At 36.4% G+C, this 24479-nt stretch overlaps 1 protein-coding gene across 9 annotated transcripts in view; it reads left to right on the top strand.

Moving 5' to 3' along the window:
• ART3 (ADP-ribosyltransferase 3 (inactive)) overlaps nucleotides 1–24479 on the top strand; it is a 91926-nt gene that overhangs the window by 42407 nt on the left and 25040 nt on the right. Inside the window, exon 1 of one of the 9 annotated variants that reach the window (XM_016156040.2) lies at nucleotides 22992–23088. The exons of 6 other annotated variants lie outside the window; for them this stretch is intronic. The gene's annotated coding sequence lies outside the window, so the exon portion shown is untranslated. Of the gene's footprint in view, nucleotides 1–22991; nucleotides 23089–24037; nucleotides 24152–24479 lie in introns of those variants that run through there. 2 more of the 9 variants (XM_016156038.2, XM_016156042.2) reach the window with 2 other exon arrangements.

Here is a 24479-nt window from a genome sequence, read left to right as displayed (position 1 = left end):
TGTGTCTGCCATAAAAAAAGTATCACAGATTGGGGAGACTAAGGAAAAATAACTAAATGCAATGTGGGTCCTAGATAGGATTCTAGAAAAAATTAGTGGAAAAATTGGTGAAATTTAAATAAAGACTGTAGTTTAGTTAACAATATTATACCAATGTTCACTTTCTGTTCTTGATAATTGTACTAAGATATTAACATTAGAAGAAGAGTGAGGGAGATAAGGATACTCTGTACTATTTTTGCAACTTTCTGTAAGTCTAAAATTAACTCAAAATAAAGAGTTAAAAATAATAATATCTAATACTTACATACTGCTCACTCTGCACCAGACTCTGCATCTCTTAACTCTCATTCCTCTCAGCAACCCTGTGAGGGTAACTATTATTATCACCGGTTGATAGATGGGGAAACTGGATACAGACAAGAAACATGTTCAGCATCACATGGTTATTAAGTGGTCACATAGCTAGAAAGTGGCTGAGTTGGGATTTTAACTGAGGCATTGTGAATCCAGAAGTTTGCTGCATCATACTGGCTTTCAGTGTGCTATATATAAACACACACACACACACACACACACACACACACACACACGGTTTAAAAATAATTGAGATACACCAGAAACAGGTCTGTCCTCTGGTGAGGCAATCTCTGTGGCTAGTTTGCTTTTTTCTTTAACCCTTCACAGAAGAATTTGCTCTTGAACATTGATAGCAGCCGGCTTTAGCTTTCATCCCTAATGTTCAAAGCTGTGCGGTGGCAACGTTTTATTCTCTCTTCAGAAGCTTCTCATGGCATGCTGACTGTTGTGGGTAGCAGTTATGTTGGAAACTAGGGCATCCCATCTGAGTTGGAGAGGAAGCCTTTAATTAGTAAAGTGCTAGTTGCTCATAACTGCTGGGTGCAGTTTGTACAATAAGATTAAATAGAATCAGACTTAATTTAGAATTTAGCCAAGAAATTCTGTTGTCACTCTTCATGAATGTTTTGATTAGTGTGAATGCCTTTTTCATCTTACTATTGAGATTATGTATTTATTTATTTTTTAAAATCTCCAACTTGGTAGGCATTGTAACAAAGGCTTTGTATTGTTAAATTGTGTTTGGGTTTGGAATACTATAAATAGGGCCATTGGGAGTCATTACTTGAGCCTGGTTATCAGATAGTGTGGATACTGAATTGGAGCTTCCTATAATTGCCAGAGGTAGAGGGTTTCACAAGGCACATATTACTCTTAAAAAAGATTCCATCTTTGAGTGGAATGGAAAGTAGATAATTCTAGGAATCAATCATTGCTGATGTATTTATATAGAGAAATTCATTTCTATCTTTCTGTCATCTTGGGCAAAAAAAAAAAAGCTAGTTATTTAAAAGGTGAGAAAAAAAGTAGGAATTTCCTGCCTATTTATATTTGCACATACTACAAACAGCGAGCATATAGTCTTTGTTGCAGAAGCAGCTGTGTTTGTGTCTGTAGTTAGGGCATTTCCCGTTATGTTTCGAATTGATATTTGTGAACGGCATTAGTAGCTTTTTTTTTTTTTTCTGTTGCCTTTTAATTCATGGTGCAGGGGAAGAATCTAAAGGCAGATATTTGCTTTGGAAAGTCCAGAGGCCACAGTTCTTTAAGTGTTCTTGATGTCTTCCCTTTCTCTTGCCTTTAAAAAAAAAATTATTCAAATCCTCAATCCTTTTCTTTCTTTCTCCATGCTTATTCTTTTCATTATTTTATTGATACTTTATTTATGTTGTATAGAGATATAAAATCCTAATTTTAACATAATTTTCACTAATAAATACAAATGTAAATTTAAAAAGCTACTTTCAAATAATTAAAAATATTTTAACCAAATGTTGATGGACTTACTCTCAATTAAGTATATGATTTGAAACAAATCTAAAGCTACAGGAGACTAAACTTTATTATAAAAGAAATCATTTTCTCCCATAATGCAATCATTTATCAAAGAAAACACACCCAATAAGAGTTTCATTCATTAGAAAATTTTCAGCATTTACAAATACAATATGTTCTTTCTGCTTTTTGTACTGACATCATTCCTTTCCTCCCTTCTTAGCACTTATCTTCACGTTGGAGGAGGAGAGGACATAATTATGCCCCATTCTGAGTCTGGTTCTTCTGATTTGTGACTCTGGGCATGATAATCAGCTGCATAATTATTTGTGATTACCTCGAAGATTTCTTTCAGAGCTGTCAGTCATTCCTAAAACTACTCTAGCAAATGCTTTTTCTTTTCTGGAAATAGTGTCTTTCAAACCATGTCATTCCCCCCAATTTAAGCTCTCCATGCTCTGCAACAAGAAGTTTCAAGAAGATTTTCATGAGGGGAGAACAGTTGTTTAGTCTCCTTCTTAGTTCCCGTCTTGAACTGGTTTTGATCTGCACCTAAATGCCAGTGTTCTCCAGAGCACAATCCTCTGCATTCAGGTTCAGCATACTCATTGGCTAATAAATATAGTGGGAAGAATAAGGGCCCCCAAGTATGTCCATACCTTAATCTCTGGAACCTGTGAATTTGTTGTTACATGGCAAAAGGAACCTTAAACATGGTGTTAAGGTGATGGACCTTAAAGCACATAATGGATACATTAAGTGGAACCAGTGTGATTACATGGGTGCTAAAACGTGAAAGAGGAAGACAGAACAGTTAGAAAGATACTACAAAAGAAGAGGAAGGGGGAATTCAAGTGTTAGACTCCACCTGCTGTTGTTGGCTTTGAAGAAAGAGGAATGGGGCCACAAACCAAGGAACGTGGTGGTTTCTAGAATCTGGGACTAGCTCTCAGCAGACAGCCAAAACAAGGAAACAGGGCATCTCAGTCCTATATATTCAAGGAACCAAATTCTTCCAACAACCTGAATGAGAAAAAGATTCTCTCCTAGAGCCTCTAGAAAGGAATTATCCCTGTCAACACCTTGACTTTAGCCTATGGAGACATATGTTGGACTTCAGACCTACGAACTCTAAGATAATGCATCTGTGTTGTTTTAAGCCACTAAGTCTATCATCATTTGTTACAGCAACAATAGAAAACCTAACGTAGCTAATGACAATTTCAGATTTCTTTGTGAAACGTAAATTCAACTGCTTACTGGATATCTTCTATGATATCCTCTGGGGACTCAAATTCATTACTTTGAAGTGAAACTTTTTCCTAAAACCTGCTCCTATTTCTTATTTTGATTGATATTGAGCCTATCCTTTCAGATGCCTTAGTCAGAAATCTGGGAATCATCTTTGCTTGCTCTTAAACTACCCCTCTGTACATCCCTACTTCATGTAATTTGTTACCATGCCTTTTTCATTCTAGATCCATTGTACTGGTTTGATTCCTGCTTCTTCTCACTTGGATTTCTCAAATCCATCAACATGTTTCCTTGCTCTAGTTAAACATCTTGCTGATACATATTCTTGTTCTAGGAAGAAACAAGACCTTTCTGAAATCAGATTGTTTCTCTTCCCCTACTTCATGTTTTTGCATTGCAATTTCAGAAGAGTCCAGTTACTAAGAATTACACACAAGGTTTTGTTACGATCTTGGCCCCTGCTTTCCTCCCCAGCCTTGAACCTCTCTGCTCCTTAACAGATATCATGCTGTCCAGCTATACTGCATATTTTGTCTTTTATTGAGTATGTGCTACCCTTTTACGCCATCAGTGCCTTGTATGTACTTTTAAATCTTCCTGGAATGCTGACTTCTTCTTTTTTTGAACACCTGTTTCTTCTCCAGTCTTCTAGTGAGTTGTCACTTCCTTTCAGCACCTCTCTCCCATCTGAGGCTTAAGTAGTTGCCCTATTTTGTGGACCCATAGGACCCCATGAATATTTTTGATGTACACTTACCTCACATATTATACTTTTAGTTTATATGGTATTCTCTCCCTGTAAACTGAGCTCTTTAAGGATAGGGGACTATTTCGTTTTGTGTGTCTTAAACACCTGTTGTAATGCTTGACACTTAAGGGCTTAGTAGATGTTGGGTTAAAGAGTGAATCAAACTAATGCCAAACCATAAGGATTGTGAGCCACAGAATGGATTTCTACATGAATTTTTAGAGTATCTTTTCCTGGATATTCTAAGGACAATATTGACAGTATTGCTGTTGACATAGTTTAATGATAGTCTTTTGTCAGTTGTATATAAAACCTAAGAAGAGAGCTTTGAATTTGTTGTATGGGGTAAGAGTAGGCAGGAGCTAACTGAAAAATTACTTCAGAGGAGAAAGCTATTATAAATGATGAGAGATACATGTAAGAAAACTATCAGACTGGGGGGTGGTCCAAGGCGGGAGTGTAGGAAGATCCTGAACTCACCTAATCTCATGATCACACCTTATCTACAGTTATGTGTGGAACAGTTCTCACTGAAAAAGACTTGAAAACTAGCTGAACAGCTCCTCTATGACTGAAAATAAAAGGGTCACATTGAGATGGGCAGGAGAGTCAGAGAAGGGGATCTTGCCAGAAACCCTACCGCTAACACAGTGGACCACAATAGGGAGGGATTTCACAAGTCTAGAGCTTCTCCCTGAGGATGTGGGGTTCGTTCCCCACAACTTTTGGGACCTGCTCTGGAGAGATGAGGCTCCCAAAATATCTGTCTTTGGAAACCACTGGGCTTACATCCAGGAGACCCAAAGGGCTGTAGAGATTTGAGATACTTTTTATCAAGGGCTTGCAGTTGGATTTGCTCATCTTGGGTCCCAGCACAAAAACAACAGTTTGACAAGTGCTTAGACTATATGTGAAGGAGAGTATTTGCTATTCCGCAAGTGCCTGCTGGAGAGGAAAGGACCAGTTGGGACTTTCTCCAAAGATGGAGGTACTGGCTGCTGCCATTTTTACACTCCCTCTATCTTGCTAGTGCAGGCGGTGTGTCCTGACAGCATTCTCCCATTGCCTTGTTAAAGCTAGTGGGCATGCCCCGCCCACAGCACTCTTTCTCTGCCTTGCTAAGGCCACAAGTGTGCCCTGCTATCATGGTGCTCCCACTGAGTCATTAAAAATGGGAGAGCGCACTCCACACAGGGAACACCCGTTGATCATCTTACCCTGGCAACCGAGGGGGTTTTGGATTCCTGGGCCCCATGGGATTGTAACAGTTGGAAAGACAGTTCTGGGCAGGCTGCCACACCCGGGGCACTGCACAGACAGAAGACATGCCCCCAGACTGCCTGTGAAAAAGGCCTGTTTACTTGTCTTGGAACTTCAACCTGAGGGATAGGATTCACATTTACCACACGCCTAGAGACCACGAGGCACTCTCAGAGAATGCAGGGAGGAGATCACCATATTGGTATCCTCCCTTAGCCTCATGACAGCTCACTGGTAGCTCCCAGAAAGGAGCTTATGTGCTCGTCTGAAGCCCTGATTTTTGCTGCTGTCACCCAGGGAACATCTCCAGATATCCTGGTTTGGGGGTCACCAGGGTTTATAATTACAGTCTTACAGAACTGTATATATTTGAATACTTTAAAAAGTTGCTGCCTGAGGATCTGGCTTCCAATCAGTCTGAAACTAGGTGCTGACTGAAATCCCTCCCTTTGGAACACTGACAGGTCTTGGGACACCGTCAACAACTGGGGCCTATCAAAAATAAGTTAGGCTAATAAGACAATCAGAAAAGTTAGAGAGACAACCAAGAGCCTAGGGCAAGGTAGAATGACAAGGTTTGTTTCTGACACAAGGCTACTTCTTCAAGACAGAGGTAGTTCTTTGACCTAATACATAAAAACAAACACAGAGTCAGGAAAAATGAGGAACCATAGAAATATGTTTTAAAAGAAAGAATAAAACAAAACCTCAGTAAAAGATTTTAATGAAATGGGAATAAGTAACCTACCTGATAAATAGTTCAAAGTAATAGTCATGAAGTTGTCCACTGAACACAGGAGAAGAATGGATGAACCCTGTGAGAACCTCAACAAAGAGATAGAAAATATAAGAGAGTATCAGACAGAAGTCACAGAGCTGAAAAATAAAATAACTCAACTGAAAGATACATGAGAGGGGCTCAACAGCAGGCTAGATGAAACAGAACAGATTAGCAACTTGGAAGACAAGGCAGTGAAACTCACCCAACAGAGCAGTAAAAAGAAAAAAGGATTTTAAAAAGTGAAGGTAGCTTAAGGGACATGTAGGAAAACAGCAAGCAGAATAACAGTTACATTATAGGAGTTTCAAAAGAAGAAGAGAAAAAGGGGAAAAAACTTTGAACAAATAATAGCTGAAAATTCCCCTCACCTAGGGAAGGAAACAGACATCCAGGTCCAGGAAACACAGAGAGTTCCAAGTAAGATGAACCTGAAGAGATCCACACCAAGGCATGTAAGCAAAATGTCAAAAATTAAAGATAAAGACAATCTTAGAAGCAGCAAGAGAAAAACAACTCGTTATGTTAGAGGAACTCCCATCAGCAGAACTTTTGCAAGCCAGAAGGGAGTGGTATGATATATTCAAAATGCTGAAATGAAAAAACTTCTAACCAGAAATGCCCTACCTGACAAGGTTATCATTCAGAGTTAAAGGAGAGAGTTTTCCAGACAAGCGAAAGCTAAAGTACTTCATCATCATTAAACCATTCTTATAAGACGTGTTAAAAGGACTTTGGGCTGAAAAGAAGAGGCACTAACTAGTAACAAAATGTATGGAATTAAAAATCCCACTAGTAAAAGTAAATAGTAAATGTTATGGGTTGATTATTTATAAAGCTCATATGGAGGTTAAAAGACAGCAGTAGTAAAATTACTTATAACTACAATAATTAAAGAACAGGAAATAAAAAGATGTAAAATATCTTTAAAAACATGATGAAAAAGATGTTAAAATCATAAAACATAAAGGGGAATAAAAATACAGAGTTTTAGAATATGTTCAAACTTAAGCTGCTATTAACTTAGACTGTGTGTGTTTGTGTGTGTGTGTGTGTGTGTGTGTACACATGCTTGCTCTTCTGTGTGAACCTCATGGTAATCATGAATTAAAAACTTACAGGAGATACACAAAAGATAATGAGAAAGAAATCTAAATATCACACTAAAGAAAGTCATCAAACCATAAGGAAAGAGAACACAAGAAAGGACAAAGAGGACCTACAAAAAACAGCTGGAAAACAATTAACAAAATGGCAATAAGTGCATACCCATCAGTAATTACTTTAAATAGACTAAATTCTCCAATCAAAAGACACAGAGTGGATGAATGGATTAAAATAAACAGGGCTTATCTATGTCCTGCCTACAGGAGACTCACTTAAGATATAAGGACACACACAAAATGAAAGTGAAGGGATGGAAAAAGATATTTCATGAATATGGAAATGAAGACTGGTGTAACTATATATCAGATAAACTAGACTTTAAAACAAAGGCTAATAAAAGACAAATAGGGCATTTCATAATGATAAAGGGGTCATTCCAATGAGAGGATATAACATTTGCACCTACCATAGGAACACTTAACTACATAAAGGAAATATTAAAATACCTAAGGGAGAAATTGACAGCAATACAGTAATAGTAAGGGACTTTAATATCCCATTTACTATCAATGGGTAGATCATCCAGACAGAATATCAATAAGGAAACATCAGCTTTAAATGACACATTAAAACAAATGGACTTAATAGATAAGTATAGAATATTTGATCCAACAGCAGCAGAATACACATTCTTCTAAAGTGCATTCTCCAGGGTAGATCACCTATTAGGCCACAAAACAAGTCTCGGTAAATTTAAGAAGATCGAATCATATCAAGCATCTTTATTTGACCACAATGGTATGAAACTAGAAATCAATTACAAGGAGAAAACTGGAAAAATCACATATGTGGAGATTAACCAACAAGCTACTGAACAACCAGTAAACCAATGAAGAAATCAAAAAGGAAATTAAAAAAAATACCATGAGACAAATGTAAATAAAAATATACCAAAATCTATGGAATACAGCAAAAGCAGATCTTAGAGGGACGTTCATAGTGATCCAGGACTGCTTCAAGAAACATGAAAAATCTCAAACAATCTAACTTTACACATAAGGGAACTAGAAAAGAAAGAACAAATGAAGGCCAAAGTTTATAGAAGGAAGGAAATAATAAAGGTCAGAGTGGAAATAAATGAAATAGAGAATAAAAACAATGGATCAATGAAATTGAGTTGTTTCTTTAAAAAGAAGAACAGCATTGTCAAACATTAGGAAGACTCACTAAGGAAGAGAGAACTCAAAATCAGAACTAAAGGAGGAAAAGTTACAGCTGATACCACAAAGTACAAAGGGTCATAAGAGACTACTATTAACAATTATACTTCGGCAAATTGAATAGGTTAGAAGAAATGGATAAATTTTTTCAAGACTGAATCATAAAGTAGTAGAAAATCCAAATAGACCAATTACTAGTAAGGAGATTGAATTAGTAATCAAAACCTCTCAACAGACAACGAGTCCAGGACAAGACAGCTTTACTGATGAATTCTATGAAACATTCAAAGAAGATGTAATGCCTATTTTTTTTTTTCAAACTCTTCCAAAAAATTGAAGAGAAGAGAACTCTTCCAAACTCATTTTTTTTTTTTTGAGGCCAGCAATATCCTGATACCAAAACCAGACAAGGACACCAAAAAAAGGACAATTACAGGCAATATCCCTGTTGAATATGGATGCAGAAATCCTTAACAAAGTAATGGCAAACTGAATTCAACAATAAGTTAAAAGGATTATAAACCACAATCAAGCGGGATATATTCTAGGGATGCAAGGATGGTTTAACATCTACAGTTCAGTCAACATGATATACCACACTAACAAAATGAAGAATAAAAATTGTATGATAATCTCAATAGATGCAGAAAAAGCATTTGACAAATTTCAACATCCATTTATGATAAAAACTGTCAACAAAGTGGGTATAGAGGGAGTGTACTTGAAGATAATAATAACTATAAATGACAAACCCACAGCTAACATCGTACTCAACAGTGAAAAGCTAAACACTTTTCCTCTAAGATCAGGAATACAAGGATATCTATTCTTGCCACTTTTATTCAAGATAGTATTGGAAGTCCTAGCCATAGCAGTTAAGCAAGAAAAATAAAAGGCATCCACATTGGAAAGGAAGAAGTAAAATTGTCACTGTCTGCATGTGATATGATACTATATATAGAAAACCTATAAGACTCCACCAAAAAACTGATAGAACTAATTAATGAATTCAATAATGTTGCAGGGTACAAAATCAATGTACAGAAATCTGTTGCATTTCTATACACTAATAATGAACTACCAGAAAGAAATAAAATACCTAGGAGTAAATTTAATCAAGGAGTTGAAAGACCTGTATACTAAAAATTATAAAATACTGATAAAAGAAACTGAAGACAAAAAAAAATAAAGATATTCTTTGTTCATGGATTGGGAGAATGAATATTGTTAAACTGTCCATGATATATCCAAAGCAATCTACAGATTTAATTCAGTTCCTATCAACATTCCAATGGCATTTTTCAAAGAACAGAACAAACAATTAAAATATTAGCATGGAACTGCAAAGAACCCCAAAGCCAGAGCAATCCTGAGAAAGAACAACAAAGCTGGAGGTAGGTGTTAATGCTTCCTGATTGCAGTCTAACAAAACTATAGTAATTAGAAGAGTGTAGTATTAGCATAAAAACAGATAAATTAATAGGTGGAACAGAATAGAGAGTCCAGAAATAAATGCACACATATATGGTCAATCTGTGACAGAGGAGCCAAGGATATACCATGTGGAAAGGACAATCTCTTTAATGGTGTTGGGAAAACTGGACAGCCACATGTGAAAGAATGAAACTAGACCACCATCTTACACCATATACAAAATTAACTCAAAATAGATTAAAGACTTGAATGTAAGACTTGAAACCATAAAACTCCTGGAAGAAAACATAGGTGGTAATCTCCTTGACATTGGTCTTGAAGATGAATTTTTGGTTCTAACTCTAAAAGCAAAGGCAACAAAAGCACAAATAAACAAATGGGAATATATCAGACTAAAAAGCTTCTGCACAGCAAAGAAAACCATCAATAAAATGAAAAGATAACCTACTGAATGGGAGAACATATTTGCAAATCATATATCTAATCATATTTGCAAATCATAAAGGGTTAACATCCAAAATAAGAACTCTAATGGCTCAGTAGCAAAATCCCTAAACAATTCAATTAAAAAATGGGCGGAGAATATGAATACACGTTTTTCCAAAGAAGACAAATAGATGACTAACAAGCACATGAAAACATGTCCAACATCACTAATTATCAGGGAAATGCAAATCAGAACCACAGTGAGAGATCACCTCACACCTGTTAGAATGACTATTATCAAAAAAGACAATTGTTGGAGAGGATATGGAGAAAAGGGAGCCTTCATACACTTTTGGTGGGAATGTGAATTGATGCAGCCACCATGGAGAACAGTATGGAGGTTTTTCACAAAATTTAAAATAGAACTACATAATTCAGCTATTTCATTTATGGGTATTTATTGGAAGAAAATGAAAACATTAATTTGAAAAGATATATATACCCCTACGTTCATTGCAGCATTATTTCAATAGCCAAGATACGGAAACAACGTAAGTGTCCATCAGTGGATAAATGGATAAAGAAGATGACACACACACACACACACACACGCGCGCGGAATACTAAGCCATAAAAAAGGAAATCTTGACATTTGCGACAATATGGATGACCTTGAAGGTATTGTGCTAAGTGAAAGCAGAGAAAAATGAATACTGTATGATATCACTACATGTGGAATCTAAAAACAAAACAAATGGACAAAAAACTGAACTCATAGATAAAAAGAACAGATTGGTGGTTACAAGGGGGAAGGGGAGTGAAGGATGGGTGAAATAGGAGTCTATGGTATAGTGGCGGGTTACTAGACTTATTGTGGTGATCACTTTTTAGAGTATACAAATATCAAATTATGTCGTACACCTGAAACTAATATAATGTTATATGACAATTTAACCTCAATTTAAAAAAATAGCAAACCAAAACATTAAAAAAAAAAAAGTTACCAGACCCATTTATTTATGTAATCATCAACTCTTATCATCTACGACGGGGACTACCCCTTTTAGTTTTGTTTCTCTTTTTTTCAAAGCTAATATTTCCTGTTCCAGAAAGGAGTAAGATTAAATTAAAAAGCATTAAGTTGCCTTCAGTTTCCTTTTTAAGTTTGAATGATGTTTCACCAGTAGTTACTTCATGGGGGTTTCCAGCTTTGGGAAAAGAGTTAATAACTAAAATCTTGATTACATTATTAGCCATGCCAAGGAACAGAGTTTTGCTCTGTTCTTCATGTTATATAAAATTTTCACCTTTTAAATAGTGTTCTTCTATGCATTTTAAAAGGGCAATAAGTAAAACTTATTTTTTTATTCCCCTCTTAGGAAGGCATAACTTCCACAGGGACTTTCCAATTAGCAATCAGATCCTGTTTACCCTGGTTTTATGTCTTCAATCCACAAGGTCCCATGCAATTTTGGACTTCTTACAAGCTGATCAATAAAAATTGCTTATTTTCCATCCTTTTTAAAAGTGTTTTTTCTTCCTAAATCTATGTTAATTAATTTTGTATTGCATGAGGGAAAATACAGATGAAAATGTAGCTATTGCTTTAACTGACCTTAAAAAATAAAATCTTAATATAAACATATCTATGGCCATTGCATAAATAATAATGATGATAAGAAAGGAAATTACATAGAGCTGCTTTTTTTACTACTTGAGGAAGAAGAAACTCTGAATGGAAGAGGGTAATCAGAGGGATGTGGAGAATAAATGAATGAAAGAATGATGAACTGGATCTGGATACAACTAGAGTCTCTGTCTGTGGGCCTGGCATTATGGGAATTGGATTCATCTGCTCTCTGAAGGTTTTCAGTCCTGCTCACTGCCGAGACTTTAAATAAGGCTTATCTCTCTTATCTCCATTGTACGTTGTGGCATGTTACATGATAAGAACACAGAAATATAGACACATAGTTTCCTAGAAATTTCTGACAAGTGGAATAGTGGTTTCAGGTGTTAATTCCACCTCCAATCTTGCATTTTCCGTCATTTTCATCATGATACAAAAGTTTGAAAGGTCCTTGAAGATCCACATGTCATGGACCCTTTACTTCTCTGAACTCGCCTTCTACTGTATGGACTCTTACTCATTCACCCTTAGCCACTTTTACCTCTGAGCTATCCTGGGTTTCCTCAGACATAGCAGGAAGGCTCCTCGTTCTCATTCAGTGTTGTACGAAAGAAATATAAAGTGAGCCACACATAATTTAAAATTTTCTAGTAACCACATTTAAAAAGATAGAAGCAAGTGAAATTAATTTTATTAATATATCTTATGTAACCCAACATATTTAAATAAGGTGTTTTACTTTTATTCCCCTTACTATGAGTTTGAAATCTGTATTACACTCACAGTACATTGCATTTGGACGCTGAATTTTTATCAAAGATGCTTGATCTGTATTCAGATTTTATAAAATTTACAGTTGTAGTTTAGATTCACATATCTGAGTTGTTCCAAACATACAGTTTTTAAATAAATCAAGTATCAGTTTTTAAATGTAAATAAAATGAAATACAATTAAAAATTCAGTTCCTTAGTCACCAAGTCACATTTCAAGTGCTCAGTAGCCACAGGTGTTACTGGACAGTACAGTTCTAGGTGTTCTCTGTATAATCTGCCTTACTCTGCTTCATCTCTCCTTACTATATAATTGTTAATTTATTATTTTTATATGTAGTCGCCTCCCTCCCTTACCTCCACTACTTGATAGATGTAAGTTTCCTGAAAGCAAGGATTTTTATTTTATTCACTGACATATCCCACTACCTAGAACAGTGCTTGACCTATAGCAGGTACTCAGTAAACATAGAGATTAAATTTATTAAATGAATGAATCATTATTAAAACATTGAAAATATAAGTATACGTACTAGATTCTAGCATAATTGAGGCAGAGTTAAAAACATTGACCAACCCTTCTTAAATGCACCTTGAATACATTCTCTGTACCTTATGCTGTTCTAAGCTGAAAGTAGTGGGGAGAGAAATGGGTACAAAAGAAGCTTATAATCTAGTTAGGCAGGCAAGACTCACACACAAAAAAAATGAAGAATGAAAAATGGTGCATTCTGTTGCAATTACTGGAGAATGGGGTTAAAATGTGCCTCTGCTCGTGCTGCATATATTCCCTTGAGAATTTCCCAGTAGGTATTTAAGTTGTTAGATGTTTATGTATCATTAATTATTTGACAGATATTTGAGCACAACAAATAAGAAAACTAAAAGTATTATAAAACCTATAATTGAAAACTAATTGAAAACAATGAGAAAGAAAAATTTCAGTTCTAAAAATTAAATTTAGCTAAAATCGTCTTTTTAAGATATAGCGGTGGAACAAGTGGACATCCACTTGGAAAAACATGAATCTATTTTAGATTCTAACTTATAGACCTTCACAAGAATTAACTCAAACTGGATTATAGACCTACATCTAAAGTGCAAAACTGTAAAACTCCAAGACAATAATGTAAGACAAAACCTAGATGGCATTGTGGATGGTAGTGATCTTTTAAGACACAATACTAAAGGCATGAACCATGAAAGAAATAGTTGATGAGCTGGACTTCACTAAAATTAAAAACTTCTCTGGAAAATACAATATTAAGAGAAAGCACAGGCTGGGAGAAAATTTTTGCAAAGACATATCTGATAAAAGGACTGTTATCCAAAATATACAAAGAACTCTTAAAACAACAGTAGGAAAACAAAAAACTTGATTAAAAATGAGCCAAAGACTTTAGCAGACACCTTGCCAAGGAAGATATACAGATGCCAAATAAAGTATACGAAAAGATGCTCCACATCATACGTCATCAGGGAAATGCAACTTAACATAATGAAATACTGTGCACTATTAGACTGGCCAAATTCAGAACACCGATGACACCATATGCCGGTGTGAAAATGTGGAGCAACAGCAACAGAAACTTTCAGTCATTGCTGGTGGGAATGCAAAATGGTACAGCCACTTTGGAAGACAGCTTGGGGGTTTCTTATAAAACTAATGTATTATCACATGGTCCATCAGTTACACTCCTTGGTATTTTCTTCAAAAGTGGTAAAAACGTATGTCCACACATAAACCTGCGCATGGATGTTGATAGGAGCTTTATCCATAATTGCCAAAAATTGGAAGCAACCAAGATGTCCTTCAGTAGGTAAATGTGATACATAAATCCAGGCAATGTTCAGCACTAAAAAGAAATGAGCTATCAAGCCATGAAAAGACGTGGAGGAAACTTAAGTACATAGTACCTGAATGCATATTACTGTCATTCCCAAATTTCCTCAATCGGAAAAAGCTACATGCTGTGTGATGATTTCAGCTCCGTGTCATTCTGAAATGGTAGATATGCATTCAGCCAAACGCAGAATATACAACACCAAGAGTGTGCCCTAACGTGAACTATGGACTGTGGATAATTATTATGTGTTAATGTAGGTTCATCAGTTGTAACAAATGTAGCACTCTGGTGGGGGTGGGGTGGGAGTGTTGATAGTGGGGGCGTCTATGCGTGTGCGTGGCCACGGGGTATAAGGGAAATCTGTACCTTCCTCCCAATTTTGCCGTGAACTACAATGGCTCAAAAAAATAATCTTTTTTTAAAAAAATGGAATTCACATAAACTATAGAGATTCCTGTATTATATAAAATTTGAGAAAATTAATTTGAACCTATCATCATATACCAGCCAAACTTACTTATATTCATATTTCGAAAAGGAAAGGAATAGAAATGTTTATTTTCCATGAATCCTTTGAGAAAATTATTTTAGAATATATTTCTACAAAAAAAAATAAGTTTTGAGGAAGAAGATGTATAATATAAGATGGAAAAAGTACCAAGGGATACATTTAAAAGATTTTCTAGTATGATAGTTGTTAGCCTAGAAAGCAGTTGGTCCAGATTAAAACTGGGCTTTAAGAACAAGCACAAAGTGGATTCTAAGCACTAGAAATAGAAATACATTAGGGATATGATGGAAACAAGCATTTTTTTCTCCTAATAACAACAAAAGCACTCAGAGGCTCAAGGAAAAAAAAAAAAAAGGAATTATCCAAATGTGAAACAGACTAAAATGGGGCATGATTTCAAGTGATTAGTGGAGTATATTCCACTAGGAAGTATTATGCATTTGATCTTGTGTGTTGCCTGTTTGTGTGAATCTTGTGTGCACTTAAGTTTCAGGTTACCCTATTCAGAGGCAGTGAGGTATAGAGGTATCACCTGCACTTGGCTTTAGATCCTGTCCAGCACCTAGGAAAATACTTACTGATAACTCATTGCTTCCCATTTGCAAGTGTTCCTATCACAATGGTGAAGAAATAAAGTTAATTTACAAATATCAGAGCATTGACATTGGACTCTGTGGTCTGGCACACAGTAGACAACTCAGGTATTTTTTTTGAGTAAGTATTTGAGTGAATGAATGAATACCTTTGCAGGATCATATGGATACAGAGAATCCCACAAAAATCTAATCCCTGGAGTCAGGGGAGAATGGGCCCTTGCCTGGAGGAGAATTCTGATGTCATTAATTCCTGTGTGCTTTCTTCTTGCAACTCCTTTTTCTAGAGAATATCTTTCAAGTATGTTTACCTAGCTTATTGATACCTTTTTAAAACCATTTCATGAGCAAAGGGAACCTCTAATTTTACCAATGCCATATTTCAGTTCTCGGTTTTTCTCTCTGTGTCAACATTGTTCTCAGAAGTTCCATTTACAGTTCTTTGTTTTGGAGTCTTGGTTTGTATATTTTAGAAGTCTTCTGAAAGAATGGAATGCAAAGGAGGATTGCCATATGCCCTCATTGCTTGTTCTCAGAGGTGCTTTATTTTTCCAAAACCATTGATTAGTATATGAGAAACCACTTCCTCAACAATTACAATGGGTTATTCATACTTGGTTCAGTGATGTCTGCCTAGAGCATTTTGGGTGCTCAATAAAATCATTCTCTAAGTTTTTTTTTTTTTAAATAATTGTGCCACAGTAGTCTCAATTGCTTTCTTTCTGTGATGAATGTTTGTGGATCGTACTCTGGAGCTTTACTCCACAGAAAAGAGAATTGCTAACTTCATGATCTTGGTCTAGATTTCGTGAGAACCAACCAAACTGTCGGATTTAAATAATAAAATACGGGCTGAGTGTAGATTTTATTGTAAAAAATTTCTATGGTGAAATCTAGCTGCAAAAGAGATTTGTAGGACCATAACAGATTAGCTAAGAACAGTCACAATTCACTTGGCTTTAGCCTCCATCCAGCACACAGGAAAATAGTCACCAGATAATTTAGTGTCTCCCACTTGCAAGTGAAGAAAATAAAGTTAATTTACAAATATTAAAACATCAACATTGGACTCTATGGTCTGGCACATAGTGTTGTATATGAACTGTGATCTGAGTGTGTTTGTAACAGGGTCTAATAGTACAAGATTGCTGAGTCATAGAGGTATATGATTTCAAATCATAGTTCATCTAAGTGTTCAGTGAGGCCAAAATTATGAGTTCCAGTGACCAGAAACAGGACACCTGTCACTTTCACTGGAAAGTCCCAATAAGTAAACCTCCCCAAAGAAATGGACACATTAGATCTAGCTGCAAAAGCTAAATTGTTGCTCTTAGCGGCTCAGGATATTGATGCTGTTCCTGCTGATGTTTATCCTGGAAATCTTAAACCTAGTAAGGCTATTGGCTTGCTTTTCTTCCCTCTCTCCATCTTCTCTTTCCTTACTTGTAAACAATTATGAAGTGCCTATAAGTGTGGAAGACATCTAGTAAACATTCTAGGAGATGTGAAGATATGTTGACATATATGATGAGTGACATATAAGAAATTATGAAGTTTTTTTTTGAAATACCATGCCTCCTACACTTTAATATAACCCACTTCACATATACACCTGTACACTTTGATATCATTGCCATAGAGACCCATTGTCCTTGATAAGAATGTATCTCTCACTATAGTAAAAAAAAAGTTGAGAAGTAAAGCCTAGAGGCTTAAAAATCTACCAAAAAAACATGTCCACAAATATAACATAATTACATTTGGAATATTATAGGGACTATTCTGAATTATTTTGAAAATACTAAATAGATATACTTTTCATTCCCTCTATAAAATCTGTTCCATCTATGCAATCACCTTTAAGATAAGTCCAAGGGAAGGAAAAGTTAGAAAATGCCAGAGCAAGTTGGTTCATAGAATAGAGGAGGAGGAAATAGCACATAGGAAGTACCCCAAATTGGAATTGGGAGTAGAAGAACTGATTTTGGAATAGAAAGAAAAAGAGAAAGGAAAAAAGATTAAACTCTTGTGCTCTGGAGCCTCTGGACTGAAACCCCGGGAAAGGTTGGTATAGCAGTTTAGAAACAACTTGATAAGTTTCAGGAAATCTTTGAGCAGTCAGAATTATTTTCTTGCCTCTCCTTGGGCAAACGGGGCCATTTTCAGTCTCTTAGAAAAGCACCATGTCTAACAGGGGATCACCACCCAGGAGACAAAGGGTCCTCCTCAGTTTTCTACAAAATCAAGGTTGTTGTGATGGAATTCCTTGGTTTTCCTGTGGGTCTAATGAAGGTAAATGGAGCACAAACCAGCTGTGATCTATAAGATGTCCAACGAGGCCAAGGAAGCTCATCTAGGGTTTGTGGGAGGACCATCTAGTAAGGTGAGAGGATGTAGAAAGTCTTCTTTAGAATACCAAAGCCAGGAGACCATAATGGAGGAATTTACCAGTTGGGCACCCAAAATCTGCCCAATTTCAACTCATGAGTTGAAACAGTCTTCCAGAAGTAAATAGTTAAATTCAGAATTCTTTTCTCCCTTTCTCCCTTTCAGTCCTTCCAAAGAGCAATCTAAGTTTTGCTGCTGGAGGAGAGATATCTCGTTACGGTGCTTCCCTCTAGTGGTTACTGGCCTTTATGGAGGCGTCTGGTCCTGCGACTGGTCCTACTTTGCATTATCTTGTCACAACTATAAGTTCTTTGGACAAAACTTTTAGGTTTCTTTCGGCATCTTCTATTGGCCATTGCAACATTACAGATGCTTTATAGTAGTAGTCTTCAAATTGAGATACAAATAATTCTGGGAGTACAAGAAAACATTCCAGGGAGTATGTGGGCAAGTTTGTGGTTTATTATTATTTTTTTTAAATCAGGTGTATTGGGGTATGGTTTATATAAATAAAATTCAGCAATTTTAAATGTACAGTTCTGTAACTTTTGACAAATATATATCATCATGTGATCACCTTAGAGTCATGATTTAAAACATTCATCACTCCCAGAAAGTTCCTCATGCCCTTTGTCATTCTCCTCCTTTCAGCCCAAGGCCATGGCACTGTCACTACAGTTTTGCCTTCTCTATAATGTCATTTAGATACTGTCGTATAGTACGTATCCTGTTGTGACTCTCTTCTTAGCATGTTTTTCAGATTCATCTGTTACTACATGTATCAGTAGTTCCTTTTTTAAAAACAGCTTTTTTGAGATGTAATTCAGATACCATACAATTCACCCATTTCAAGTGTACAGTTCAATGGTTTTTAGTATATTCACAGAGTTTTGCAACTATCACTGCAATCAGTTTTAGAACTACTGATCTAAAGAAGGAAATTTGTTTCTTTTTTTTTAAATTAAGTATATGGGGGTAACATTGGTTAATACAATTATATAATTTTCAGGTGTACATTATCATTTGACATCTGTATGTTCTATTGTGTGTTTACCACCTAAAGTCTAGTTTCCTTTAGCTACCACATATGTGGTCCCCTTTACCCATTTCACCCTTCCTCTAAACCCTATATTTGACCCCCTTTACCCCATCTACCTCCCCCCTCCTTCCCCACCCCACAAGTAACCACTAGTCTATAGTCCATGTCTATGAGTCTCTTGTTTGTCCTGCTCATATGTTGCTTTTAGGTTTATATCCCACATGTAAGTGATATCATGTGATTTTCAACTTTTTATGTCTGGCTTATTTCACTCAGCATGATTATTTTGAGGTCTATCCATGTTGTCACAAATGGCAGTATTCATCTCTTATGGCTGAGTAACATTTCATTGTATATATGTACCACAGCTTCTTTATCCAGTCATCTATCATAGGACACTTTGGTTGCTTCCATGTCCTGGCCACTGTGAATAATGCTGCTATGAACATTGGTGTGCAAATACCTTTTTGGGTATGGATTTTCAAGTCTTTAGGGTAAATACCCAGTAGAGGGCTTGCTGGGTCATATGGTAAATCAATTCTTAGTTTTTTTGAGGAACCTCCATACTGTTTTCTATAGTGGCTGTATCAATTCGCAGTCCCACCAGCAATGGATGAGGGTTCCTTTTTCTCCACATCCTCTCCACCATTTGTTATTACTTGTCCTGTTGATAACAGCTATTCTAACAAACAGGTGTGAGATGGTTATCTCATTGTGGTTTTGATTTGCAGGAAATTTTTTTCTTTTTATTGCTCCTTAGGATTCATTCCCCCCGCCCCCCGCCCCTTGACCAGCTGATGGGCATTTGGGTCGTATCTAGCTTTTGACTATTAAGCTGCTATGAACATTCAAGTACAAATCTTTATAAACATATGCTTTAATTTCTCTTGAGTAACAATCCAGAAGTGAGATTACTGGGTCTTATTGTAAATACACATTTAACTTGTTAAAAACTGACAAATTGGTTTCAAAAGTAGTTGTATTGTTTTGCATTTCCACTGGCAATGTGTGAGAATTTCAGTCGCTCCACATCCTCATTATCATTTGATGTCAGTTTTTTTTTAATTCATTCTAGTAGATGTGTGGTGGTTTTAATTTATATTTACCTGATGGCTAATAATGTCGAACATCATTTCCTGCTTGTTTGTCATTCATACATCTTCTTTGGTGAGGTGTCATTTCAAGTCTTTTGCCCACACCAGTCATTAAAATCGGTCTGTTCCTTGCTTAGAAAACCTACAGTGTTGGTTCAGTCTAATTTTGCCTGTGTCACATCTACTCATGGAACTGAATGTAGCTGGAGAGAAACACAGTCTTGAGTGGTTTCATTTTAAATTCAAGTAGGCCTTAATGCAGCCCAGCAATCATATTTCATTCATTCTTCTATTTTTCTAGATGACTATTTTATACCTCTCTAATCTCATCAAATCTCTACCACTTCAATCGTCATCATTTGTTATGACTCTTGAGAAAATTAAAACAATTAGAAAAGAATCCTCGCATCGTAACCACTGTTTTCCAGCATTATCAATATACTATGCCTTCCCTCTTGCTCATCTTAGATGAACTGTTCCTGCTCTTATCTGAGGCTACCTCATCTATTTGTATGCTAGGTCCCACACCCTTTCGTTTCCTCAAGGACATTGTTCCAGTAATTCTCCCCTCTGTCTCCTATATTATCAGTTCTCCCCTCCCTCTCCTGTATTATAAGTCCCTCCCCCCACTGAATTACTACCTTTTGCTCTCGGATCCTCTTCATCTTTCCCCAACCCTACCATCAAGCCGCTGTCTCATTTTTTTCTCTTCTTTACAGGAAAAACTTTTTGGAAGAATTGAGTACTTTGACTTTCTCCAGTTCTTTTTCTGTTTCTTTTAGACCACTACGACCAGGCTTTCTGCTCCATCAAAACTGCTCTTATCAAGGCCATCAATGTCCTCCACGTTGCTAAATCTACTAGTCAGTTCTCAGTCCCGATTTTCACACATCAGAAGCATTTGACACTTTTGACCCTTCCTTTCTCCTGAAGATGTTTCCTGCGCTTGACTTCTAGGATATTTGTTGCACAGTCTCCCCTATTTTAGTCATTGACGACTTTATCCTTTCAGTTATCCAAGCTAAAATCTTGGAGTCATCCTTACTGCTCTCTTTCACTTGCAGCGCCTGTCCAGCCTATCAGTGCATGCTACTGCTTCAATTCTGAATTTTAAGTCCAAACATTTTTATTATGTAAGAAATCGGTATCGCTATAGGTCATTTTCATTTACTTTTTAATGTTATCACATTTTTGAAAATACAACTTTTTAGAACCCACAAATACTTTCCCTTATAATATCTGGACATATTATGCTTGATTTAATCTTCAAAAGTAGTGTTATTAACAAGCTCAAATAAAGATGACCTGTTTCTAACAACAAAACAACACACGTACACGCACCTCCATTACCTGTATTGCCACCATCCTTATTTGAGCCTCTGTAATCTGCTTGCATTACCTGTAAACTGGTCTTCAGACTTTCATTTTACAGATTATTCTCAGCATAACAGCCAGGATGATCCTCTTAAAAAATAAGTCAGATCATGTCATACCTCTGCTCAAACCTTGTGATTTGGTCCCTTTCTCTTAGAGTAAAACCCAACGTTCTTACAATGGCTTACGAAGACATGGTTTTCCACTCGCCCCCTTGCTTCCTACTATTCTTCCCTTACGTACTACTCTTCTGTTCCAGCCATCTTGGCCTGCTTGTGTTCCCTCTGCCGGACCCCTCCAGCACAGTCTTCATGGCTGATCTTCCCCATCTCCTTTAAGTCTGTGCTCAGATGCTGAGTCCTCCCTAATGCAATTTAAATAGCAGACTCTCCATGCAACTCTCAATCTCCCTGATAATACCTTTTATAAAAAAGTAGCACTTACTATATTCTAACATACTTATATAATTTATTTATTTATTTATTTATTTTGTTAGCTGACTGCCTCCTTCCATGAGAATATAAATTTAACAAGGGCAAGATGTTACTCTTATACTCCCAGTGCCTAAAACAATGTCAGTAACATTGTGAGTGTTCAAATATTTGTTGAATAAATGAATGAATAATATTGGGGGGTTAAAAACTGGAAGAAAACAAGAATAGAGGAAAGGCATGTTGGAAATAAATGAGGCAAAACTTACCTTGAACTTCATACAACGTTATGTTCTTTTTGATGAACTCAGACATATGCATGAAATATAGATGAGTCTGGTAGGTTCGAAAGGGCCAAAGACAGGAAAACCCCATTACCGCATTCCCTGTTGGCCCACATGTCTGGGACTTAAGGCCTAAAAATATGTGCACACACTCCTTTCCTATCTAACCAAACTTTTTTTAAAAGATGATACTATTTCTGGGTGTATATATAGTACGTTCAATCTCAAATTGCTTAGCCAGTGAGGTGGGAAGAGATTAGAGGTTTTGAAGAGTCTTAAGGGGAGAGATGCAATGGATTTTGTAAAAGTGGATGCACTTCATGGTAATTTAAAATGTGTACCTAAATGCCCATCGACAGACTATTGGATAAAGAAGTTATGGTTCATATATACAATGGAATATTACTCAGCCATAAAAAATGAAATCCTACCATGCGCAACAACACGAATGGACTTAGAGGTTATTATGCTGAGTGAAATAAGTCAGAGAAAGATAAATACCATATGATTTCACTTATTTGTGGAATCTAAGGAACAAAAAGAACAAAGTAATCAAAAACGGACTCACTAATATAGAGGACAATCTGGTGATGGCCAGAGGGGTGGGGGTTGGGAGACTGGGTGAAAGGAATGAAGGGTTAAAGAAGTACAGACTAGTAGTTAATAGGTCATGGGGAGGGGGAGCACAGCATAGAGAATCTAGTCAGCAGCAATATAATGGCTAGGTGGAGAGCCAGATGGATGATAGAGTAATTAGGGGGTCATTTCATAAACTATATAAATGTCTAACCAATGTATTGCATACTTGAAACTAATAATAAAAAAATTTCATTGAGTAATATATGTATATACGCGTGCACGTACACATACACACAAGAAAATACGTATAAGTATATAGCTTGGTGAATTTTCACAAACTGAATGCATGAATGTAATCATACCCAGAACTGAAAACAGAACCTAAGCAGCATCCCAGATGTGACTCCCCTCGTGCCTCTTCTCTTCCGAGTGGGAGTAACCGCTGTTCTGACGTCATATACCGTAGGTATGTTTTGGCGATCCACTACTCTTTGTAAATTAATCATGCAGTATATATTTGTTTTTCCCTTGCTCAAAATTTTGTTAGTAAGATTTATCCACATTTGTTTATATGGTTAGAGTTTATTCATTTTCAAAGTTATACAAAATCTATTGTATGAAAATACCACAATTTATCTATTTTACTATTGATAGGCATTTGGATGGTTTACAGTATTTGTCTGTTACAAATAGTGCTACTATCTAATACATTTGATTAATGTATTTTGATGTATATATGCATGAATTTCCTGGGACATTTCACCGTTTTTTCTCTATGGTCGGTGAACTCTTAAGAGTTCTTCAACATTGTGGTCAATAGTTTTACTTTGTGTACCTTGTTCAGGTGACAGTTATAGTTGCAGGTATTACTAAATCCTTCCTTTCCCAGTGCTCTCACTGCACTTTCTCTGTACATAAGATTCTTCACGTTTTCAGTCTCAATATACATTTTCACGTCTTTTATTAGATTGTGAATGCTTTTTAGTACTTTGTTTTACTTGCTTGTTTATCTTCAGCATCTGGCACAGTACCTGAAATATAGTAAGTGAGTTGAGTGAATGGTGATAGCTACCACCACTGCCAGCGATTAACACAGCAAGTGCTTTAGTTATGTGAAGCATCTATCTAGGGTAAAATCTTGCTTTAGTTTGACATCTCAGAGTCAAAAGGTTAGGACTGGGAAGTGATCACTCTCTGAGAAGCCCACAGCTGAGGGCTCAGAACTGAACATGCTGTGTGGTTAGAGGGAATTGCTGTGGCTTTACAAGCCTCTTGGAGATTTCATGTGTTAACAGCAGTGATTCCAAGGGATAGCGTGGGGGCCAGATAAAAATAGCAGAACACAAATGGGGTAATGCGCCACTGCCAAGTTACTGCTGGGGGTGTTTATAAAAAGAAAAGCATTCCCTTCTCAGCTCTCACTGTCAACAGTCTCCCAACCTGAAGACTCGCTCACTACCACTGAGAGAGTGGGGAAACAGTTTGAGACCTAGCATCATTTAAAACTCCTCCACAGGCAGAAAAGCCAGGTAAACATTTTTACTTATTTACACTCAGACTACAGAAGTGAAGAATTAGGGGGGAAAAAACACAAAAGCCTGATTCTGAGATTTCTTAACACATACTGCCTTGTGACAGTTATTTATCAAGTCTTATATTCCAAACCTTTTTTGGGAAAAGGAAGTTTAACACAAAAGTGGCATTTTGGAACTATATTTTAATACCTTTAGTGAAACAAACAGCCTAAAGGTGGGAATCTAGGCCAAAAGGAAAACTATCTTCCTTTCCCCTATGCTGTTCATTCCCATATTCAGATGCCAGAATATGGTGATTGGCAGGATAAAATAGAAATTTTAG

Source organism: Rousettus aegyptiacus, unplaced genomic scaffold (genome assembly GCF_014176215.1).
Source record: "Rousettus aegyptiacus isolate mRouAeg1 unplaced genomic scaffold, mRouAeg1.p scaffold_m13_p_10, whole genome shotgun sequence".
NCBI lineage: Eukaryota > Metazoa > Chordata > Mammalia > Chiroptera > Pteropodidae > Rousettus > Rousettus aegyptiacus.
Note: the sequence above shows the minus strand (reverse complement) of the source record. Positions and strands in the feature narration are given on the sequence as shown.